Source organism: Lethenteron reissneri, chromosome 3 (assembly GCF_015708825.2).
Source record: "Lethenteron reissneri isolate LAM-NWPU_2019-01 chromosome 3, ASM1570882v1, whole genome shotgun sequence".
NCBI classification, from domain to species: domain Eukaryota; kingdom Metazoa; phylum Chordata; class Hyperoartia; order Petromyzontiformes; family Petromyzontidae; genus Lethenteron; species Lethenteron reissneri.
Window position 1 is genome coordinate 11,388,241 of NC_083781.1, and position 14,274 is coordinate 11,402,514.

Consider the following 14,274-nt stretch of genomic DNA (forward strand, 5'->3'; position numbering starts at 1 on the left):
CACTGAACCAGACTCAAAAGTGTTTCGTTCGCATTCGTTTTTATGTAAATTGATTAACGTGACCCACGCAGCCACTAGAGGTCGCTACATTCAAGCACAGTGTTTTAAAAAAAGGCAATTTATTATTGAGTTATAATCATGCCCTCCCCACCGCCGAAGCAGCACGAGAAATGGACTTGGAGTGCCGATATTTTACGGAATACTTTTTTGGAGGGATGCTTACTATTTACACCGCTGATCAAGAGTCGAACGAGTTGGGGGTCCTGAACCAGTGGTGGAAATTCCACATTGCTATGGCCGGGGGGGGGGGAGGGCAAAATGCATATAAACAAGTCATACGTGTGAGTCTGTGAGTACTGTTAATATCCTGTTTACAAACAAAAAATACTTTTTGACAGTCGTATCTCAAACGAATAATAAGTGCCATATATTATATATAAACTTTAAATATATTACAGTATTGTAATGTGAAGGTAGTTTGTTAAAATGTTACATTTGTACGTGCATACTATTACAGTACTTTTAATGGTCATAGGATTCAAGTTTTACTGTGTCACCCTGCTGTAATTCGGTAGCAGCGATCATCTGCTTCCACTGCTTGAGCAAGTGGTGGAAATTCCACATTCCTATGACGGGAGCGGGAGGAGAGGGAGGTTTCGAAGACCTTCAAAAGAATGACCGCTGGTGTTTTTTTGTCTTCATTTTCACAAAGAGGTACCTGTTGTGTTAAGGGGCCGTACATAAATGACGTCACGCACCTAGGGGGGGGGGGGGTCAGACATTTGTGACGATGTGTGACGAGGGGGGGGGGTTGAGAAATGTGACGTCACATCAAAATGCGCAAATTTAAATAAATATAGACAACACGTTCTACTTAATTAAATATACTTTTAAATAAAAGTTTTCTCCTACAACATTAGAGTGCAGCGCCACATTAAATACGCACTACAATGACAATATTTTAAAAGCGATTTGAAGCATGTTTTATTTTTGGGGGGCAGAGCTTTATGACGTCATATTTGAGGGGGGACTTTTTGTGACGCGTGTGACGAAGGGGGGGGGGTCAAAATCGTACAAATCGCGTGACGTCATTTATGGACGGCCCCTAACCACTCCCCATAGCGATCATATTCGACTGGGAGGGTATCATGGACATGCATCGCTCGGCACAATGATCTGACCTCGGTAATGAATTGACGATGGGAATATTAAAGAATCCTTCACAGCAGCAGTGCGAGGCATTTCATCAGCTTCTGAACACACGCACACACCGAATGCACGTGCAGTACTATCATTTATACAAAGATCCCCCGTGTAGCCTCAACAGACTGTTGGGGCAAGTGCTGTTAGCGAGTAGCAACCTCTTCTTGGTTCTTTCGGTAAAGTCACGTAGAAGGGAAATAATAAAATAATAAAATAAAATTACGTGGTGGTTTAGTTGCTGCAGCTATATACCATTAACATTCCTTCCCTTTATTAATGCTAACCCTACTCCCTCCCTTTGATGCTGCTAATCCTGCATAATGCACGGGCATAATATGACTTTGAAACCCCCCGCCCACCTCCTACGCATTCCACAAGTAGTGACTAATCCCATATCTGCATTTCCCATAAATATGCTAAATTCCTCTTGATATGCAAATGTCTTTGTCAAGGCGCTCTTCCCCCTCCAACCCAGCTTAAATATACGCTGCCAAGCCTGGTGGTGTTCATTCAAACGCTGTCTTTCCGACAGACCTGTTCTTCACCTGAGGACGGCTGCTTGCGTTGTGGCCGAAACGTCGTGAGAATTATTTATTATGTTTTATTTTTATTAATTTATTATTTCCCTTCTACGTGACTTTACCGAAAGAACCAAGAATGAATCCCTGCAGTCACGAAAGCTTTAAATCGAAAGAGTAGCAACCTATGAAGACCGGAATGGCACACGAGGGGGTGCGTGGCCAGACCCACGCCCGGCCGCCTTTGTCTCCCCAAGTGGCAGATAATCGTCACCGGTCGTGCCTGGGAATCGAACTCGGGTTGCCTGGTCCGTAGCGAAGCGCGCTAACCCCTACACTACCGCTCCCCATATTTCGGTGAATAACAAAGACAAAGATCCCCCCCCCCGTATATATAGCCTTAATAGACTGTTGGGGCAAGTGCTGTTAGCGAATGGCAACCTATGAAGGCCGGAACGGCATTTGGTTTGGAGCTAATGGACCCACGTTGACCCAATGTTGGAATGTGGGGGGGGGGGGGGGGGGTTGCGGTGCAGTTGGTATATTTTTGGAGGAAAAAAAAACCCCGTTGAAAAGAAATCATTCAATAAATAATTAATTTTGAAAGACCCTTCCATTATTCACAACGGCGCCTAAATACTGCATAAGCGGAACTAAAGTACACCCGTTACTTGGCACCCAGAGGCACAACCTACCTGTTCGTGCGTGGCCTTATGGATGAAGAACCCCACTACAACACTTCACATTCAGAACACAACATTCTTAATAAAATCGAATATCCCGTATCACGTCCGCGAGCGGTGGGGGAATAACACGGCAGCGATTAGTGGCCGTCCATAAATGACGTCACGCACATAGGGGGGGGGGGTCAGACATTTGTGACGATGTGTGACGAGGGGGGGGGGGTTGAGAAATGTGACGTCACATCAAAATGCGCAACTTTAAATAAATATCGAACCTACGACCTCTTGAATTGCAGGCGATGGAGATAACATCTCCTCGCCGACCGTCATTAGGGGCCGTCCATAAATAACGTCACGCACATAGGAGGGGAGGGGGTTCAGACATTTGTGACCATGTGTGACGAGGAGGGGGGGGGGTGAAAAATGTGACGTCACGTAAAAATGCGCAACTTAAAAAATATAGACAACACGTTCTACTTAATTAAATATACTTTTAATGTTTCACCTACAACATCAGAGTGCAGCGTCACATTAAATACGCACTACAATGACAATAGTTTAAAGCGATTTAAGATTTGTGACGTCATACTTGAGGAGGGGGGGGGGTCTGACTTTTTGTGACGCCGTGTGACGAAGGGGTGGGGGGTGGTAAAAAATCGTCCAAGGTCGCGTGACGTCATTTATGGACGGCCCCTTTAGGGGACCTCGGTCTCCCCCGACTAGGATGATTTTAACTCGGCTACTTCCGATGACCCTAAACCACATCGCCATCTAGTGGGACGGTGTAGATGTCTTCAATACCATCCACGCGTTGTCTACACGCGGTCACCCAGCACCTGGGCACGGCCCCACGACCAAGTCCATGTGGAATTCTGCGTCTCGATAGCGAAGCGGGCTCTTCGCCTGGAAAGCGCTTCCATGGTCGACCAGCGTGCGCCGAACAGGTGTTATAGGCTGCGGCTCCACGTTGTCTGCAGAGCGCAGTGGTGTAGCAAGGGTCAATTGTTGTGCTGTACATGACCGTCCTTCTATGGACCCCCCCCCCCCACGCTCCTTCCACGTCTCTGGATTACTGCCTCATTCTCCCCTCACTCGCAGTGACGAACGGTATGGTGAAATAACCTCGACAGCGATTCGGATTGCCGAAAGGGTGAAACTTGGGTGACAGACCACGTCCAATACCCGCTGGCCGATTTCCTTGAAAGTGGATTAGAATTCGTTGCCTCTTTTTGCTATAGCCGATGTCTGCCCTGCTGATCGGTTTTACGTGAACACAGTATATTTAATTACGCGTGTGAAGTACCATCAACACTTGTCGCCACAACATATACTGTAATATATTCATGCATACGTTCTTGTCAGTTGTATATTTTAAAGTATATATATACGTACACGGATTTACTTTAGTGTCATTGATTACTCTACTGTTGGAACAAAACAAACAAAATGTTTTGCAAAAATCTCCAGCTTAAAATGTCCTATGGGGGGGGGGGGGTTATTTTTTGTTTTTGTTTCTTTTCTTAAAACGGTGTCAAAATAAAATATAAAAAAATCTCTTACCGCGGTGTTGACGGTCAGCGCAGCGGTTGAAACATCGGTTCCGGTATCGTCAATCTACCCCCCCCCACTACCCACCGCTTCTGTCCCACCCCGGCAAGTATGAACAGGTTACTCCGCATTCGTTCGGCAGGCAGGTCGCTTGCGGCGTGAAGGGGGTCAAAGAGTGGCTCCTCACAACTCTTTCCAAGACGTCTTGGCCGCCGGCCTTATCGCAACGATGACACGTGGTTTGGAACTCATGGACTGACGTTGGCTCAACGTTGCATGTGGTGTAAACCGTCGGACGAACGGTGGCCCAACGTTGCCATGTGGTGTTAACCGTCGGACGAACGGTGGCCCAACGTTGCCATGTGGTTTGGAACTGATGGACCCACGAATGAAGGATGAGGCCAAGCAATTATCTAGAAGGCATCGTCAACAAGGAATTTCAAGGTATCCACCTTTTTGCCATTTGGTGTACTCAGGAATTAAGGGTAATTGTTTAAGTAGTTATAGACCGTCTGCATAACGACTGTGGCAGACCTTCCCAATAATTTCAGACTTCCAAAATGTTCTGCTCAAACGATAATTGAGACATTGGTGCTCATCTACCGTTTACAGCCCTGAGCCATTGCTGGCAATTCAAAATTGATTCTAGATTTGAAGCTTTCGTGACTGCAAGGATTCATATTCTTAGGGTTTTTTTCGGTAAAGTCTCGTAGGTAAAACATTTAAAATTAATAAAAGTAAAATAAAAATAAAAGACTTTTATTTTTATTTTACTTTTATTAATTTTAATTTATAATAATTTTAATTAAATAACATAATTTTTATTTTATTTTTATTTTACTTTTATTAATTTTAATTTTTAAATAAATATTTTTCTTATATTTTTATTTTACTTGATGAATTTTTTACCTACGTGACTTTACCGAAAAAAACCTAAGAATATGAATTCAAAATTGCTTTGGCGGGGGCTACTACATACACATTATTGGCCGCTGTTGACTGCCCCCACTGAAGCTTCATTTTAAGCTGGAACTTTCAGAGGATGAAGGATGGGAGTGTAAAAATACTGCAGTAGGAACCACGTTTAAGTGGCAGGTGACGATGTTCGGATTTTATGGATAGTCGTTCGAGCGGATCTGTCTCAATAACGCTTTGGCGGTGCCAAATACTGTAGCTTCCTTGACGACAACGTCAACAAGTGTTAGTTGTATGTCCCCTAATCGGCTCCAGGTGAATATATATGATCGTGGTTCAAGGTTAAGATGTACCTGTTTGTCCGAGGCAATTCCTATAAGTCCATCGCCTGAAACTTAACTCCGTGTTCAATCTGCCCTCTTGCTACTGGTATGCATTTGTCTTATCGGTGTCGTAATGCCTTAATGCCAGCAGCGAAGAAGTTATTTCGCAGTTCCAGGGCAATCTGCTTTTACATTCGCGTAACATTTTTATTTATTTAACCAAACAACGCGTCCATAATAAGTATAACCAGTAAAAACAAAGTTTTTCACTCTAAATCCTTTATATGCGTGGCGGCTAGAGTCCTCTCGTCCTCTGGCTTGAGATGGCTGCCACCTATGGGTCAGATGATTGCATTGCACCATTAAGCAATTGGCAATTAAATATAATATTTTTGTCCTAAAAAGTGTAAAATTTTGGAAAAAAATTTTCACGAACATTAATTGTCACGCACAACGAGTCTGTGTGGAAAATGTCAGCTCGATTGGATCTCGGGAAGTGGGTTAAAAAACGACCGAAAGATTTGCACGGTCCTAAGCAAGCAAGCGAACTTAATATAAAGGATTTTAAAAAACACTTCTTTGTGTGACTCAAACAGACCTTGTCAACATTAACATCGAACTGAACACAGCCGTTTTGACATTACGATTATTAAAGTTTTTGCCAGAAGCCAACTTCGTTAAACAACGCCGCTGAGTCACACAGCACACGCCACGAGGTTTCTGCCGCCACCGCCGCCATTTTGTAAATACCCAGGCCGGTTTTTGTTGTTTTGTTGTCGCCAGAGCTACGTGACGTCACAAAGGGCGTCCGCTGACAGACCGCCTGTCGTTCAGAAGCGATCCGCCATTCCTTTGCGACGACGCAGAGCGAACAACAACAAACAGTTACAGGTTAACTTTGAACCGCCCTCGCCTAATTTCTATATAATCATATCGACATAATCGTAGTTTTTTCGTGTAATACGTATTGGTTTGAATGGAAACATTTAATTACGTACTCGTTCATAAATGCGCGTATCTTGAGCATTGTACTTTTTGGAAACCTTTTTTCGATGAACGATAGCATTTTTTTGTTGCAAAGGCGCTTCATTTGTTTTCTTTCTTTCAGAGAGAACTGTGGTGAGGTCCGTGCCCACTCGTCATTAGCAGACACACTTATCCACAAAGCACTTGACATTCATAATGACCAGCTGCTGAGCCCTGAGAGTGCGTGTGTGTATCTGTGTGTACAGCAATACACCGATTTACGTCTCCCCCCTTTGACGTCGTTCCGCAAATACGTCATCGCTTGATGAACACGACCACGTGATTTGCGTCACCTCAAACCCACACTTACGCCGCTGACAGCATCGTCCGTCCTTTCTCGTTATCCGTCGCCTCTCAGCCTTCGCCTGCTAACCCATACCCCGTAAGTTGCTTTGAATTGCGTCGTTTCGATATTCGTCGTCGCACCTTTCGCGAACGCATCCCAGACGTAAACCGGGGTATTGCTGTGTTTAGATCCAGTAGTGAGCGGTAGTGCGGCGGTTAGCGAGCTGCGCTACGCACCCGAGTTCGATTTCCGCTCACGCCCATCAACACCAGTGACGATCAGCTGAACCACAGGTCGGCTCAGCCTCAATGGAGTGTCTGGTGCGGTGTGTAAACATCGCCACTGGGGAGACAAAGGCGTCCGGGCGTGGTGCTGGCCACCCACGCGCCCTCGTGCGCCGTGCCGGCCTTCATAGCTGCTACTCGCTAACAGCACTTGCGCCAACACTCTGGTAAAATATAAGGTGTCTTCGATGCGGAATAATTATGTCAATATTGATTTACAGTCTTTTTGTCAATCCACTGCTGGATGAAGGCCTTCCCCATAACCGGTTCGGTCGTGGGTATTGATCGACCATAATTCACCACTCTGATCAGTGCTGGTGGGTCACAGTGCGACCAGGACCGGTTTACAAATATCACTCGCCACTGGTTGTTAGCCGTGGCCCGGTAATCAACACTCGGATCTTTACCCAGTGTCACAGTGCAGTGCGCTAACCGATGCGCCCACCGCTCCCCTCAATCCCCGCCGCCCCCCCCTCCCCCTCCAACCGACTCAAGTGGGAATTTAAACGCGTGGATGTTTCCAAATGCGTTGCTAGGCAGATCCTGGAATAAACTAATCTGGGAATTCACAAATTTATATTGCGCTACCATATCTTTGGATATTTCTCCCTTTAACATTACCCCGGGCTCCCATTACAAAAATATCTTCAGTCTCAATGGGCGTTGCCTTGGTTATAAACAAAATGCACTGGCATAGGCAATGCATTAAACTTGGCAATTATGTAAGAATATAACCACAATTCTAATATTCAGGCCCTTTGACAAGCAACTGCTGCGACCACTCCGTGTCGGTTTATTGGGGGAGCGGGGCGGCAGGGGGGTCAGGGTCGGTTTGTTGACACATACTTCACCACGCTGGTCACTGCGTGTTGGGTAGGAGCGGTGTAGTCGTTTCAGATAGTCGTCACTGGCGTTTTGCGCGCGACTTTTGGGGATTATAGCTTGGGAGGGCGGGATTCGTGACCCAGTCGACACCACCATCATCATCACCATCGCACCATTCCAACTCGTACAGGACGCGAGCTCACAACTGCCGTTCGTTGCTCAAAAAGCGGCACTTAAACGAAGCTTTTTGTACCGAGATCTTAAGTTTTTAGTGACTGCAATGATCCATACTCTTTAGTTCTTTCGGTAAAGTCACGTAGGTAGAAAATTACAATAAAAAACAGAATCTAATAAATTAAATCACGACGTTTCGGAAGCAACACAAGCGTCCGTCATCAGGTGGGACAGGCCACAGCGAGACACTATTTCTTGCTGTGTTGCTTCCGAAATGTCGTGATATGATTATTTTGATTCAGATTTTTTATTTTAATTGATTTATTTTCTATTTATTTTTATATAAATTTATGTAATTGTAATTTATTTTTATTTATTTATGGGTATTAATTTTTTTTAGTTTCCCATTTATGCTGTATTTATTTATTTTAATTTATTTTTATTTCTTTATTTTATTTAAATAGATTATTTTAAATTTAATTTTATTTTATACCCACGTGACTATTACCGAAAGAACTAAAAGAGTATGAAACGTTTTGTTTTATTTGACCAGGTAATGACCCAATGAGCTACGTAACTTTTAGTTCAGAAGCGACCTCGTCACGAGTTGATAAACTCAACGAGAGTGGACTGCTTGTGTTGTGGTTATTGCAAACATGATGCCTTGTATAAAGGTGTCAGTTTTGTACCAGTTTGAAAGGGGTAAACACCCGAAAAGACATCATCTGTCGCGACGCACCAGCTCGTTGGTAGCGGTGCACCGCGTCACATCGGCCACCGCTGATCCCCTCCACGCGGTCCGCTGATGCTCACCGATGGCCATCACTTGCCCGGGGCTCTGTAGGTCCGGGTCCAGTTGGATGACCTTCAAACCCAATTTGGTTATGACGTCAACTGACGACGTCATAATCGGACGATACGTCACACGGCAAAATGACATCACGTGTGACGTTTGGCCAACTGTGGGAGGCTCTGTCGGTCCGGGTCCACTTGGATTGCCTTTGCCTCGCCTCTCAATCCAATTTGGTTATGACGTCAACTGACGACGTCATAATCGGACGACGTCACAGGCAAAAATGACATCACGTGTGACGTTTGGTCCAATTGTGGGAGGCGTGATGAGGGCACGTGGCAGCCAGGTCAAGATCGAGCGCTGCGTTTTGTCCAAGATTTTCCTCGCGTGTTATCTCGTTACGTTACTCCCGATTAAAGCAGATGGTTCCTCCAATTTTCTCCCCAGGCTCCTGCGCATGTATCCTCACCAAAGCCGGCCCTAGACCTTTGGGGGCCCTAAGCAAAATTTGGTTGGAGGCCCCTTTGATATATGATTTTTTTTTCACCCACAGAGCTAGCAGTGACTCTAGGGGGGCCTTCTGCTGGCCACGGGGCCCTTTGCAATTGCAAGGGTCGCGATTAGTGGCTGGGCCGGCTCTGATCCTCACGTTTGTTTGAATTCGTGGATTACCTTTTGCAAATGTATTCACAAGCTCAGTTTCATTCAGATTCGTCCGGCTGTTATTTTCTTTATTTTTTCAGTAACTCACGCAACCAAGAACAACGAAGGATATTATTTACACGACTGGGCTCTCCCCGCGTCTCCGGTATCACGATGATCCAGAAAATCTGGGACGTTTGGCCAATTCCACTCAACTTCCTGAAGAATTGACATCTCTAATTGCCACTACGGCATTCGGTTCAAATCTTTCTTGTAACTTTATTTTAGTCTTTTTTTGTCTAACTCGACGAGATGGCCACACTTGCCACCACTGGCGCCTCGTGTGTCAGGCCGGAGACTTTGCGATCGCCTTTCGTTAAACGCCACCACCTACAAGTGCTTTTGCCGACAGCCATTTTGGTGTTTTCATGTTGTGTGAATAAAAAAAAAACATGAAGAGAAAATGAAAAGGTTTTTTTCTTTCTCAACGATGCTGGAGTCTTTTGTTTTCTTCTTCTATTTTCTTATGTTAGATATAAGCAACACGTGGAAAGTTCACAGTTGTAAGGGAATTACCGGCGTATTTCGTGCCGGTCTTCATAGGTGCTCGCGACACTGAACTTGCCCCAAAAGTACCTGAAGGCTATACGGGGGATCTTTGTATTTGTCGTAGTTTCGTCGGATGTGGTGAGCGGTGGCGCAGTGGTTAGCGCGCTGGGGCTACGAACGAGGCGTACCCAGCTCGATCCTGCGTCTCTCCTAGGTCGACTCAGCCATAAATGAGTGGCTGATGCCTTGTTTAAACATCGACGCTGGGGAGACAAAGGCGACCGGGAATGGCGCTCGCCAAGTCACGTGCTCTTGCGCCTTAATAGGCACTCCCAAACAGCACTCGCTATCAAACTCTGTTTGCAGGCTACACGGGGGATGTCTTTGTCTTTGTGTGTCTCACCATCACAACCACCATCACAACCACCATTACCACCACCACAAGCACCATCAAAGATAAAGATCCCCCGTGTAGCCTTAACCGACTGTTGAGGCAAGTGCTGTTAGCCAGCACCTACGAAGGCCGGCACGGCACACGAGCGGCTGAGTGTCCAGCACTACGGCCGGCCGCCTTTGTCTCCCCAGTGGCGATGTTTACACACCGCACCAGGTACTCAATTTTGAGGCTGAGTCGACCCAGGGGAGGCCCAGAACCGATTCATATAATCGTCACCGGCGCTCGCCGTGAGCGGGAATTTAACCCGGGCCGCCGGGTTCGTAGCGCAGCGCGCTGACCGCTGCACGACCACAGACCACAGCAATCATCACCACCACCAATGGCTGCTCGTCTTCGTCTGAGTTAACCTAGAGGAGAGCTCCACAGCAGGTTCAGATCCCACGTTGCACCACCGTCATCCACGGACGGTGATTCTCACGCGAGCTCGCTCCCCGTTCACTTCGCACGCAAAGACGCAGATCGGCCGCGTCTTTTTTTTCATTTCAGTTCATTTATTAGGTATATAGGCCCTATTCTTTGGTTCTTTAGGTAAAGTCACGTATGAAGATAAAATAATTAAATTTAATTAACGTGACTTTACCGAAAGAACCAAAGAATAATTCCTGCAGTCACGAAAGCTCCAAATTAAGTTTATATAGGCCCTGTGAGTCATTCGCCTCTTGACTCGGGTGCAACCGCCGCAACAATTAAAAAAACATGAACAAGAAAACATCTTAAAGTGGCAGCAGCCTTCTAGCAGGCAATCGGTGAGTGGTGGGACGGAGGTTGGCACGAGAGCTGTGAGCAGCGAGCGCCCATCGCAAGACTCGAACCGCGCGCACGAGAGCGCGATTTCGACCAGCACCACGACCCCCCGGACCGCCTTCGTGTCCCCCTTTGGCGCCGACTTTCTCGCCAGGCACCCCGAGGGTGGGACACATCGGAGGGTGGCGCAGAGTTGCCGTGCGGGGCCCTGTTTGGCGAGGGGGGGGGGGTCCGAGCCGTGGGTCTCCGCGCGTTCACGCGACGTTCCCTGGGCTGGCGGCGCGCAGAGACAGAAAGTCTTCATTTTAATCCGAGTAGTCCACAGGGGGGGGGGAGGGGGGGGGGGGGACAGGCGCTGGCTAAAATAAAACCGTGATGCACGCCGGCAATTTTGGGGCAATTGCCGCACGCGTTTGTCACCGGCGATAGTTGCAACGTCGCTTTGTGGAATCGCGAACCGCACAAAAACTACGACGCCTGCGTAGGCGGTCGCGATTGTGCTGGACGGCTCTTGTGTGTCCGTGTGTGTGTCAGTGTGTGTGTCAGTGTGTGTGTCTGTGTGTCAGTGTCTGTGTGTGTCCCTGCATGTGTTCTCTGTGTGTGTCCGTGTGTGTGTCTGTGTGTGTCAGTGTGTGTGTCAGTGTCTGTCTGTGTCTCTGCGTGTGTCTCCGTGTCCGTGTGTCCTGCCTGTGTCTCTCTGTGTGTCTCTGTGTGTGTCCGTGTCTGTGTGTGTCTCTCCGTATATGTATCAGTGTATGTGTGTATCTGTGTGTGTCTGTGTGTGTGTCTCTCTGCGTATGTGTCTTCCATGTCCCTGTGTGTATCAGTGTATGGCACAGCCGCCTTTGTCTCCCCAGTGGCGATGTTTACACACCGCACCAGGTACTAATTTGAGGCTGAGTCGACCTAGGGGAGGCCCAGGACCGGTTCGGATAGTTGTCACTGGTGTTGGCTGTGAACGGGAATTGAACACGGGTCGCCAGCTTCGTAGCGCAGTGCGCTAACCGCTACACTACACACAAAGACAAAGACGTGTACACACGTGTACACACACACGTGCGCATACACACGTGTACACAGACACACGTGTACACAACAACAACAACCGCCATTCGCCACGAAGTGGCGGTGACGTCACCACGACGCTTGTGCCAGGTCATGTGCACCTTGAGGCCACGTGAAGTGTCGAACGCCCGCTGGCAGGAGGTCACGGGGCAGACCCAGGTGCCACGGGTCGACTGACTGAGATGACCGAGATGACTGGCTGATGCACCACCTGTGTCCCCTACTGTACCAACTTGCTGTGCTTTAGCCACCCGACGCTCCGCTCGTTGTTGTGAGCGTCGCTCCTCCGCCCTCCGTTGTTGTTAGAGGGCGACTGCCTCCAACTGCCCAGTCGCGTCCTTCACGAGCCTCCTCCACAGAGGCCGATCTTGGCACCACTGGTACCAGTCATCGGCAAGTCCACTCAGCTCCACGTCCTCCCGTACTACATCATCCATCTCTTCTCTAGCTCGTGCCGCGCCCGTTTAGCCCCCTCGATCCGGCCGAACAAAAGCTGTTTAGGCATGCGGTGGCCGGGCATGCGGGCTACATGACCCAGCCAACGCAGCCTTGCCTGCCGGAGGAGCTCACCGATGGGACTTTGCCCAGATCTTTCAAGGATTTGTGAGCTTCTCACACAATCCAGCCTGGTTAAGCCCAGGATGGATTGTAGGCAGGCCAGCCTAAATGTTTCTAACCGGCGAAGATGCTCCATTAGGGGGGTCCACGATTTGCAAGCGTAGAGAAGGGAGGGAATGACCGTGGCCGAGAAGACCTGAAGCTTCGTGCGGAGCGACAGACCAGGTAGCATCCACACAGCGTTACGCAACCGATGAAAAGATAATGCCGCTCGACTGATTCGGAGTGCGACCTCTGCTGTTAAACTGGAGCCGGTCATAAGCACACTGCCCAGGTATGGGAAACTCTCCACTCTCTCCACAACTGTGTACACACAGACGTGTACACACACACTCACGTGTACACACACACACGTGTACACACACCACGTGTACAAACACACGTGCACACACACGTACGCTTGACGTACGAACGGCCTCCATTCTCCACGTTGTGTACTCGGTGCAACGTTGAATCTCCCGAAGACTCGATAGCCTTGAACAAACATTGTTACGACTCGCGTTTTAATATTCATGAAATACATTAATTTAAAGCTCGTGCGTTGCATTAAATGTCTGATAAGTCTCTAAATTTCGATTTAAAGCTTTCGTTCTTTCGGTAAAGTCACGTAGAAGGGAAATAATAAAATTAAAATAAATAAAAACACAATAAAATAATTCTCACGACGTTTCGGCTACAATGCAAGCAGCCGTCCTCAGGTGAAGAATGAAACACCACCAAGCTTGGAGCGTATATTTAAGCTGGGTTGGAGGGAGAAGGAAAGCGCCTTGTAGCCGAAACGTCGTGAGAATTATTTTATAATGTTTTGTTTTTATTATTTTATTATTTCCATTCCACGTGACTTTACCGAAAAAACCCAAGAGTATGTACAGCTCTTTTTCAGAAGCGACCTGGCCACAAATGAAAGCTCAACTAAGTGGCTTATCACGTGGAAATGTACAGCAGCCAAATACTCATAAACGCGTGTTTCCAAACGTGGAATGAAAAACCGGAGGACCCGGAGAAAAATACACGCAAACTACATGCATACAGGAGGCGTCAGGGTCGAGATTGAACCCACGCGGTCCTGTGTACCAGGCGAGAGAGGACCTCCCCGTGGAAGACGGAGCGATGGGGTCAACTCGTGTGCAGCAGGCGGCTAGGTGGGTCATATCTATCGCAAGGACAGTGGCCGGGGGAGGTCTTCATCCAGCAAATGGATTCATCAAAACTGACGCTGATGGTGTTGACCTCTGCGAGCCATTCATCAGCAAAGTGTGGCCTCTGAAGTCGAACGCTAATGAGGGGAGGGGGGGTGGGGGTGGTCCTGCATGTAGCTGGAGGCAAAATCCTTCGGCGGACACGGTGAACCCCAGCGGTGTACGCCCGCAACATTTGGTACACAATCCAAACGGTGGTCCCCACAAACTCTGGATTGTACCGCCACCGCCTGCCTCGACTCTGTAAGTGTCACGCGCGTGAGAGAGACGTGAATCTGCGACTCACCATTGGAACCTAATTTGCCAGTAAAAATATGATAATTGTTTTTTTACCCTTTTATCTGCCAAAAAACTGACACCGTTTTTTACAAGGAGTCATGTTTGCATAAACTACATACCTGCAGTCATAATGCAAATAAAAA